General features: G+C 40.1%; 1 pseudogene; it reads left to right on the top strand.

The window, feature by feature from the left end:
* Positions 1 to 9,749: 9,749 nt before the first annotated feature.
* LOC140524105 (translationally-controlled tumor protein-like) lies at positions 9,750 to 10,239 on the top strand (annotated as a pseudogene).
* The last annotated feature ends 696 nt before the right edge of the window (positions 10,240 to 10,935 follow it).

Below are 10,935 nucleotides of genomic sequence, written 5' to 3' on the forward strand. Positions count from 1 at the left end.
TTAGAGGCAAGTGAATGCTGCAATTCCAGAGCAGCGGGACAAGTTCATTACAGTCCTGCACCTGTTTTTATTATTACCGTGCCCTCTCTGCTGAGACGAAAAGAGATAGCAAGTTCCTAATATATATGCTGATTTCTTAGCATGAATTTTAACACAGCTTCAGATCATGCAAAGATTATTGCTGATTTCCATCCAAAGCCAATGAGAAACTTCCCCCATCAGTCTGTGGAGGAACCTTGTGATACCTCTCATCAATGGCGACAAGCTGACTGATTCCCAAAGAACTGACCTCCCTTTCTTCTCCAGCCCCAGGGGACTGAAATTACATGCATCACCTCTGATAAGTGCTAGTTAAGCTTTTGGATTGAAGCAATGGAACTGTTTCATCTGCCATGGTGCCTGCCTCTCTTTGCCTAAGGCATTATGACAGTGGGGGTTGCAGATGTCCTTATGGAAGGTTCCTTCAGCCTACAAACCCAGACAGAAGCACTGGCTAAGGATAAGCTGACGATGATGAAAGAAAATGACACTTCCATTGAGCACTGAGCAAAGATGCCATGCAAACCTCCCAGAGGCATAAGAAGAAAGTTCATAAATATAGTAAGGTAAAATAAAAAGTATTTTTTAAAATACCATGATCCGCTAATATTTCACCTAAAAGGTACTGAATTTAGATTCAAGTCCCAACTCAATCATTTTCTATGTGACCTGAAGCAACATCTTTATCTTCTCTAAGCCTCAGTTTCCCTATCTATAAAATATAGGTAATATCGATACTAACTACTTTACAGATGGGAGGGAATTACTTGGGTTGCTGCCGCTGTTGTTCCATCGTTTTGGTTATGACTGACTCTTTGTGATCCCATTTGGGGTTTGGCAAAGTTGCCGTAGTGGTTTGCCATTTCCGTCTCAAACTCATTTTACAGATGAGGAACTGAGGCAAAGAGAGTTAAGTGACTTGCCCAAGGTCACAAAGCTAATAAGTGTCTGAGGCTTCTGAACTCCAGGAAGATGAGATCCCACCCTATAGATGGCTACTGTCTGTCCCTAGACCGCTCAGTAGGAACTATACTATCAGCTGCTCCATAAACAAGGTAAAGGGATGTAACATTGAGCTGTCCAGCAACTAAGGGATCCTAAGGACCCAAAATAAGAAATTGATGCTGGGAGTTTCAAAGAGTCACTGTCTATAGGAGCCATCACTTACAGGTGCCATTACTTGTTGAAACAGCTGCTGAGACCACTTCTAAGAGCTTTTACCAACGTAATTAAGAATGAGGAGTATCTCAAGGGAGCCACCGCAGAGCAGAGCAGGCATTTGGAAAAGGTGCCATAAGGGCAACTGCAGGAAAACACTAGGCAGACAGAAATAGGACTGCACATCTATCAAAATGCTAATTGTTCCAGACCCTGTGCAAAGTGCAAATAAATACTACCTCTCCATGCCAAGAACTGAGAGAGTTAGCCCTAAAAAATACACAGATACTTATGGCACCCTGAAGAAACAGGAAGAAAAAGCTGAAGGTGCTAAATTCCTATCACATCTCCAGAAGTGATCTCCAGGGCAGCGTGATCCAGGGAAAAGACAACTACTCTAGGAGTCAGAAGGGTGGATTTCTTCTGTTAATATTTTAGGAACTTACCAGTTTGGTCATGATATCATGGGTTGCTATGCCAAAGGAATTGGAGGGAAATATAAAGTAACCTGAATTTACCACATGTCAGTCAGGAAAATAAGTCTCAGCAAGCAGTGGTCCCCAGTAGATCCCAGTTTAAGGACAGGTAGGATTTCTCTTTATATACATTTCCTGGCATGCAGCAGGCACATACTAAATAAATGCTTATTAATTCATAAGATGACTTTGATGTGAACTGAACTCAACAAGAATAAGACATACACACATATATACATGCATACATACATATATGAATGTGTGTGTGTGTATATACATATATATACATATGTATGTATATATTTTAAAGTTTGCAAAACACTTTTGTTCCAGGTACCAGCTAAGGAAAATGAGTCTCAGAGAGGTAAACTGACTTAATCTGTGATCACACAGCAATTTTGGAGACAAGAATATAACCCCAATCTTCCTGTCTTCAAGTGCAGATAAACTTCTCTTCTTCCCCCACCTACCTCCTCCAGGTAAGAGCTGAAGACCAGTCTTAGATCCTAGCAAGAAGAAACATGAATTACAACCATGTGACCCAAGTTGGCCAGCAGATTTAAGACCTTATTCCAGGTCTTGACCTTGTTCTCTTTCTTCTCAATGGAGCAGAGCATCAGAGCTTTCTCTTTCCTTGTCCCGGCTCTCTCGCTGCTGAGCAAACTGAGTCCTCTGTTTCTCTATAAAGAGAAGACAGAAAGCTCCCTTCTGGCAGGTAGAGAAGCAGTAATCTCTTTTTATTTTTCCTGCTAGGAATCCACATGGTCTCATGTCAAGATAAGATTAACTGGGCCAAGAAAAAAGTACTCCATTGCAGTCCTCTTTCCAAAACAAGTTGTATGTCATGTTTTTAAAATTATCATTAGAGTCTATTTTCATCACATAGAAGTCCTTTTTTTTTAATAGATCCATATATTAGTACTGGGCTAGAGACTTCCTTTGGTATTCAATTTACTTGATACATCTCAGAGGAATCAAAGTCTCTCTTGGAGAAGAGTGGAGAGAAAAGAAGCTAAAGATGTCTATTCTGCCTCCCCTCGAGTCACACAATGAGACTCCCATGCCATATGTGGGGGACAGCCTTTCACCTCATGAGGATAAGTGGAGGAACATGGGGATTCTTTACCCAAAGAAGAGAAGACTTTGGGGGAAGGGGGAGGTTTGCTCATCTGTAGTTATCTTCGAGTATTTGAGTATCTGTAGAACACTCAATTAACAAGCATTTATTAAGCACCTACTATGTACCAGGCACTGTGCTAAGATTTGTTCTTCTTAGCTCCAGAGGCAGAACTAGAAATAATGATCAGAAGTTCCAAAGAGAAAAATTTTAGCTTGTTTTAAAGAAACCCTTTCTAATGGGTTAGATTAGAACCATGCAAAAGTAGGACAGGCTATTGGGGAAGGGGGGTTCCCCTCACTGATAATATTAAAGCTATTGCTTAATGACTAATTGTTGGTGATCATGCAGAACAGATTGCACCAGCTAACTCCCTTGAAACTGTGAGATTTTATGTTTGGTGAATAACGAATGATTCTAGTGAGAAACCTGTCCATCATCAGTAATGGGCTACAAGAGGATCTCCTCCTGCATCACTGCCTTGGTCTGGCAGAGGGACTTTCCAAACTCCATGAAACTATGAGCTATGCCATTACCCAAGACAGAGAGGTCATAGTGGAGAGTTCTGACACAAGGTGATCCACTAGAGAAGGAAATGGCAAATTACTCTAATATCTTTGCCAAGAAAATCCCATGGACCTAAAAGATATGACATCAGAAGGCAAGCCCCTCAGCTTGAAAAGTGTCCAGCATGCTACTGGGGAAGAGCAGAGGACAACTACGCGTAGCTCCAGAAACAGTGAAGCAGCTGGTCCAAAACCAAAAGGAAGCTCAGCTGTGGGTGTGTCTGGTGATAATAATGCTATAAAGATCAATGAAAGCCTGATGTACTATGGTCCACAGGATCCCGAAAGTTGGACGTGACTAAACAAGAAGGGGATCCTACCCTGACCCTGTGGTAGGAGTGAGAGCATTTGATCTCTAAGCCCTGAAGGTGTGATTCCCCTTTCCTCCTACCAGCCTCTGACTTAATAGAGGCTTCTGCTTATAATATGATGAAAAATAGAAAGCTCTCTCTGCTAGAGATGGTGAAGCAAACAGGGTGTTTTGTATCATTTTGCCACTTAGGTCTCCACAACTCAACATCCGACCTTTCTGTTTCATTATAAATGACAGGCCATTTCAGGTAAAGAGAAACCACTTTGAGATTACTGGATGAGAGAGGAAGTACAAAGCATGATTATAGTGTTATCATCATTACTATTATCACCAATTATCAAATCATTCAAAGTGACAGCTAAGAGCTCTGCTTTGGAAAGTCATAATCTCTAGTGCAGATACAGTTAACACCCTAGGCTTCCCCAGGGATCACCGAGTACCATAGGGCAGCATTCAACTCCCACAGTGCCCTGAGGATACTGGAGGCAGAAACCATCATACTGACTTTGCAGAAGAGAGGCGAAAAGGCGGGGGAGGAGAGGGCACTGAAAGAAGTGAATGTTGTCGATTCAGTTGAGTTTTTTAATTAATCAATCCAGTGGAATAAATCCATTTATTCCACTTTTCTGGTATCATCAAGCAGGGCAGCTGGGGCCAAAGAAAGGAAATGGATAAGAGAGTATCATTCATAGTCTATTAAGCCATGTTTTCATCTAGAAATTTGCAAGGTCTTCCTTGTCTCTGTCTTCAGAATATGGGGGAAATAATGCTGAACGGAGAGCCAGAAAATCTAAGTTTTAGTCTTGGTTCTGCAAAAAGGTGAGCTGTGAAAGCTAAGGGTAATCACTTCACATCTCTAGGATACAGGCTATAGATACACACATGCATACATATATATGCACACATACATGTGTATGTATAGATGTATACATATGCATACACACATATGTATATAGATGGTCCCAAACTATGCTTCAAGTTCCTTCACCCCAGGTATTTTGCTATGTGTCCTTCTGCCCCATCCCCATATCTGCCATCTCTTACTATAGTACTATTTTCTTAGGTCAGCAACCAGGCTTCCCTGCATGAATGATTTAACATCCTGGGAATCAGCTGTGGGACTGACCTTGACTGGTGAGTAAATGCAAACATTTCCTTGAGTATATCTAGCTGGTCCCTAATCACGTTCTAGATCCAACCACTCCAGATATTTTAGGACATCTTGCAATCTATCCTACTCCCTAGAGTAACCAAGTCCATGTTACCATGTGACAATTGAGTGTTTTGTGCTCATAAGACTGTATGTCTCATGCTCACCATTTCAGCAATTACCTGTAGAAAAGCTTTCTTCCTTGGCCACCATTTTCTAGATGTCTTGACTCCCCTTATGAGAATATAAGGTCTTTGATGGTGGGGATTATATCACTTTTTTTTAGATTTGCAGTATCTATTGCCTAGTATATAGCAGGTATCAAATGTTTCTTCATTCATTCATTGTTGGGCCTCAGTTTCCTCATCTGTAAAAGGATGGGATAAGAAAAAGATCTATGGTTCTTTGATGTGATATTTGCAATTTGCTACTCTCACTAGAATAGCTTCTGGAATAAGAGCCTGGGGGCTATACCTCTCTGGGGCTATATATCACTCTAACATGTACACTGGAAACGGAAATATTAGTGATCTCTTAATTACAAAATCTAATCACTTCTTCTCAAGCCTTAACCTTCTTGAACTCTTAATGTTGTTGACCATCTTTTTCTTCTGATTGTTCTCTCCTCTGTTTTCATAACTACTTTCTATTTTCCTCCTACCCGTTGACCATTCCATCTCAGTTTCATGATAGATTTTCATTCCATCATAGACCAATTATAGATGTCCCCCAGTTCTGCCCTAGTGGCTCTTCTCTTTTCTCTCTTTATTCTCTCACTTGCTCATCTTATCATTTCCCATGGATTCAATTATTATTTCAATTTTGATGATTTCCAGATCTAAAATCTAGCATTACTAGCTGTCTCCTGAGCTCCACCAACTGCCTTTTAGATACCTCAAGTTGGATGTCCTGCAGGCATCTTAAACAAAATGTGTCCAAAATGAATTCTTTGTCTTTCCCCCAAAAGCCTTTCCTCTTCCTAACTTATCTATTTTTGTCAAGGACACTACCATCTTTCCAATCACCCAGGTTCATAAACTTGGAGTCAACCTCATCTCCTCTCTTTTGCTGTCCTCACATATCCAATCAATTGCCAAATCTTGTAATTACTATTTTCTACAACATCTCTCACACTGGTCCCCTTTCTCTCTACTCCCATAGCTATAACCTTAGCTCAGCCCCTCATCACCTCTTACCTGAACTATTATAATAGCTTTTAAATGGATCTCCTTGCCTCATTCCTCCCTATTCCAATCCATTCTCCACTCAGCTGCCAAAGGGATTTTCTTCTAGAGCACAGATCTGCAATGTCACTCTCTACTCAATAACTCCAGTTGTTCCCTATTACCTCCAGGATGAAGTTTTAAATTCTCTTAGGCAGCTAGAGCTCTTTACAACCTGGCCCCTTCCTACCTTTCCAGTCTGCTTATATTCTACTCCTCTCTCCACAGTCTATGAGCCAGCCATAGCAGACTGTTTGCTGTTCCCCATACAGGACACTTATCTCCTGTTTTCATACCTTTGTAACAACTATTTCCCTGCTAGAAGCTCTGACTCTTATAATCCACAGCTCCCTAACTGACTCAGTTCAAAATTCACCACCTCCAAAGATCTTTCCCACTCCTTCCCCTACCCCACACCTCAGTTCTCCAGTTACGCATTCCATCCCCTTTAAAGTTACCTTCCATATATTCTATATTTACCTTGTATGTTCTAATATGCATATATACATATATGTATATACACGTATGTGTGTATATATACATATGTGTATGTATATACATGTATGTGTGTGTATATGTATACATATATATATGGGGTAGGTGGGTGTATATATGTATGTGTGTGTGTCTGTGTGTGTTTATTGTTCCTGACTAGAATGCAAAGTCCTTGAGGGTAGAAATTCTTTTTGCTTTTTCTTTGTATCCCCTTAGCACAGTGCACATAGTAAGTGCTTCGTAAATGCTCATTGACTGATGCCCACGTGCATTGTAGAATTCATTAGAAAATCCCTTTAAAAAAAAAAAATGAAACCACAGTTTAAAGGACTCTAATATTATTGGGACTCCTGGGCTCAGAAACCATAAGAGTCTGGGAAAAATTAGTATTTAAGGCGCTTTGACCTGTCAGGCACATGCCATATCTGTCCTGAGGGTGCTCTCTGAATCTAAACAACAATTTCCTCAAATGGTAGAAGAAATATCTACAGAATAAACAGAGTTGAATCCTCTAGAAACAAAACTGCATTAGATGTTTGTGAGATACTGTCCAGTATTTTATATAACTTTCTTTCCATCTAGACTTAATTTAAAAAACTCACTATAATATGTGTATATACACATATATATATATACACACATTTATAGTGTGTGTGCATTTCTATATATGTGTATATACACACACATAGTGTGTATACATGTATATATGTGTGTATACATGTATACATATACATACATGTATGTATATGTATGTATTTTCTCCCAGTGCCCACCTAAAATAAAACTGAGGTCCTGGGACAATATAATATACCTTACATTTATTTGTATAGCACCCTGTAGTTTTAAAAAGTGTCCTTTAATCTTCACAACAATCCTGTGAGATAAACACAGCAGACATTATTATTCCTGTTTTAGAGAAACAGTGAGTTTAAATAACTTGGCTAAGGTCACTGCACTACTACTACTAAGTGGTATAGCCAGGAAAGAATCCAATTGCCCTATAGTTTAAGCCCAGCTTCTCACTAGAAATTAAATAATTGAAATCCCTATTAGTTAAAACATCTAATTGGGGAGAAAAAAAAAACTAGGAGGCTCTGATTCCCAAAAGAATTTTGCTGCAATAAAAACTTGATTAATGGTCTCTGAGCTCTTTTTGAATAAAGAGTGGTAAATATATTCAGTGGTGTTAATTACTGAGCACAGTCAGGTAACAGAAGATCATCAACAAAGCTGGCTGGTCACATGAGTCGGCAGTCTGCCTACTGATCTGATTTCTAGGAATTGAGAAGGAAACCCTACCTCACACCCAAACTCTCTCTCAACCATTTTCCTCCTGCCTAGAACTCACAATTACAGATAATAATAGCTAAGATTTATCTGCTTTAGTGTTTGTATGTAGAACAATTATCATCTTTCTCTTTGCATAGATAAGGAAACAGAAGAGATGGGAGTTTTATATATAAATCTAGGGTTGTACGCATAGAGATGATAGTTAAACCCATAGATGCTACTGATGTTTACAGAGAGTATAGAAAGAGAAAATTTGGGCAGAACTTTCAGGAATAGTTAGGGGACCTAATAAAGAAGCTAAAAAAGTTACTAGACTGATCATATAAAATAAGTCTAGGAAAAATTAGTGTTACAAAAAAAAGCAAGAGAGGATAAAGAATCCAGAAGGGGAGATGGTCAACAGAGTCAAAAGCAACTGATGGAGAGGGTGGAGCCAAGATGGTAGAGTAAAAACAGGAATTTGCTTGAGCTCGCCCCCAAACCTCTCCAAATACCTACAAAAAATTACTCTAAATAAATTCGAGAGTAGAAAAACCCACAAATGACAGTGAAACAAATTTCCAGCCCAAGACAACCTGGAAGGTTAACAAGAAAGGTTTGTTGAAGCAGTTGAGAGAAGAGTGCAGTTCAGCATGGGCCCAGCTGGCACAGACTGGGGCACCCAGCAAACCAAGAGTAGACCTCAGGGCACTGAATCACAGGCACTTGTGGCATTTCCAGACTTCTCAAGCCACAAATGCCAAAGATAAACTTAAAAGGTCAGTAGGAAAGGTCTGACAGACCTAGGTGAGAGAGGCCCACAGTCTGGCCTCTGCCGCAGGAGATGGTACAGTGGTGGCAGCTGCAGTGGCTGCTTCCAGAGCTCTCAGTCCAGACTTGGAGGGATCAAGGGGCTAATCAGAGGGGGATTGCAGAGATCACTTTACTGGCTGTGAGGCAGGATTCTCTTGCTTTGCCTGCTGTGCTTTGATCTAGTTCTCAGTCCTGGGTGGTGGTCCTGGGGCAAGGTGAAACCCTGGTGGGTAGAACTTGTGGCAAGAGTGGAGAGGGAGTCATCTTTGCAATTCCAAGGCAGAAAAGAGTGCTTGTGGTCACTCACAGACAAGAGAACAAACCAGGAGAGGAGTAAACACCTCTCCTTTGATCATACAACCTTGGAAGAACTAAAAATTTCAGGTTGCTAGAAATATCTGAAAATAGCTGCACAAAACCACTGAAGCTTGTACATCCTCCACATTGGAAGCAGAGTCCTATCTTAACAAAGAGCTAAAAAATCAAATAATTGACTGAGAAAATGAGCAAACAGTGGGGGAAAAAATCAGACTATAGAATCTTACTTTGGTGAAAAGGAAGATCAAAATATACAACTAGAAGACAACAAAGTCAAAACTCCTACTTTCAAAGCCTCCAAGAAAAATATGAATTGGTCTCAGGTCATGGAAGAGCTCTAAAAGGATTTTGAAAATTAAGTAAGAGAAGTAGAGGAAAAATTGGGAAGAGAAATGAGAGTGATGCAAGAAAATCATGAAAAATGAGTCAACAGCTTGCTAAAGGACACCCAAAAAAAGTTAAAGAAAACAACACCTTTAAAAATAGACTAACCCAAATGGCGAAAAAGGTCCAACAAGCCAATGAGGAGAAGAATGCCTTAAAAAGTAGAATTGGCCAAATGGAAAAGGAGGTCCCAAAGCTCACTGAAGAAAATAATTCCTTAAAAATTAGAATGGAGCAAATGGAAGTAAAAGCAACTAATTGACAAGGAAGATGACTGAGAAAAAAATGTCAATTAAGAGATTATTGGGCTTTTCCCCCTTGCTTCCCCTTGCCCCCCCAAAGTGCTGCTCCAGCTGCATTGAGCTCACACCAAGCTCCAGCCCTTGCAGTGCTAGCACCACCACCACCACCTCCCTCCAGCCACCGCCATGCTCATCTACTGGGACCTCATCAGCAATGATGAGATGTTCTCCAACATTTACAAGATCCAAGAGATCATGAATGGGCAGTAGGACAGAGGGTACCATTGATGATTCACTCATTGGTGGAAATGCCTCTGCTGAAGGTCCTGAGGGTAAAGGAACAGATGACACTGTAATCATTAGAGTTGACATAGTAATAAACCATCATCTGCAAGAAACTAGTTTCACAAAAGAATCCTACAAAAAGTACATCAAAGACTACATGAAATCAATTAAGGGCAGTCTTGAAGAACACAAGCCAGATAGAGTAAAACCTTTTATGATGGGAGCTGTAGAAGAGATCAAACACATCCTTGTTAATTTTAAAAACTACCAGTTCTTCATAGGCGAAAACATGAATCCAGATGGCATGCTGGCTTTCTTGGACTTCCGTGAGGATGGTGTGACCCCATCTATGATCTTCTTTAAGGATGGTTTAGAAATGGAGAAATGTTAGCAAATTCAGCTGATTACTTTGAATCACCTATCGCCATAACTGGCTGCTGCTCTTTGTCATCTACACAACAACATGACTTGGACAAACTTGGACTGATGTCATCTTGAGCTTTATTCATTTATTTTTGACCTTGATTTATTTGGAGCTGGAGGTATTGTTTTTAAAAACATGTCATGTAGGTTGTCTAAAATAAAAAGCATTTAAAACCCCCCCAAAAAAGAGAGGTCATTGGAGGAAGCACTTCCAGTTGGGCCATAAGGTCAGAAGCCAGACTGAAACAAAAAACAGAACTGAATGAGAAGAAATGAGGTAAATGCAGTGAGTGGAGATAGCTGTTTCTAGATGTTTGACTGGAAAAAGAGAAGAATGATCTAGGATGATGACTGGAGGGGATGGTTGGATTTAATGAAGGTTTTTTAATGATAAGGGAGAATTAAGCAAATCTGAAGGAAGTAGGGAAGGAACCAGTAGATAGGGAGAAGACAAAGATTTGGGAGAAGGAAGTGGTTGGCATTAAAATCTTCTGGAAATAGCGTATGAGAATGAGTTCAAGCACACATGTAAAGAGATTAGCCTTGGCAAGGAAAAAGTCAATCCCATTGTCAGAGACTAGGGAAAAGGAGGCAAGAGTGAAGGATGTTGTCAAGGAGTTTTGAGATGAAGAGAAAAGAAGAAGGAATTTATTATTGAATGATT

This window comes from Notamacropus eugenii, chromosome 2, assembly GCF_028372415.1.
Source record: "Notamacropus eugenii isolate mMacEug1 chromosome 2, mMacEug1.pri_v2, whole genome shotgun sequence".
NCBI lineage: Eukaryota > Metazoa > Chordata > Mammalia > Diprotodontia > Macropodidae > Notamacropus > Notamacropus eugenii.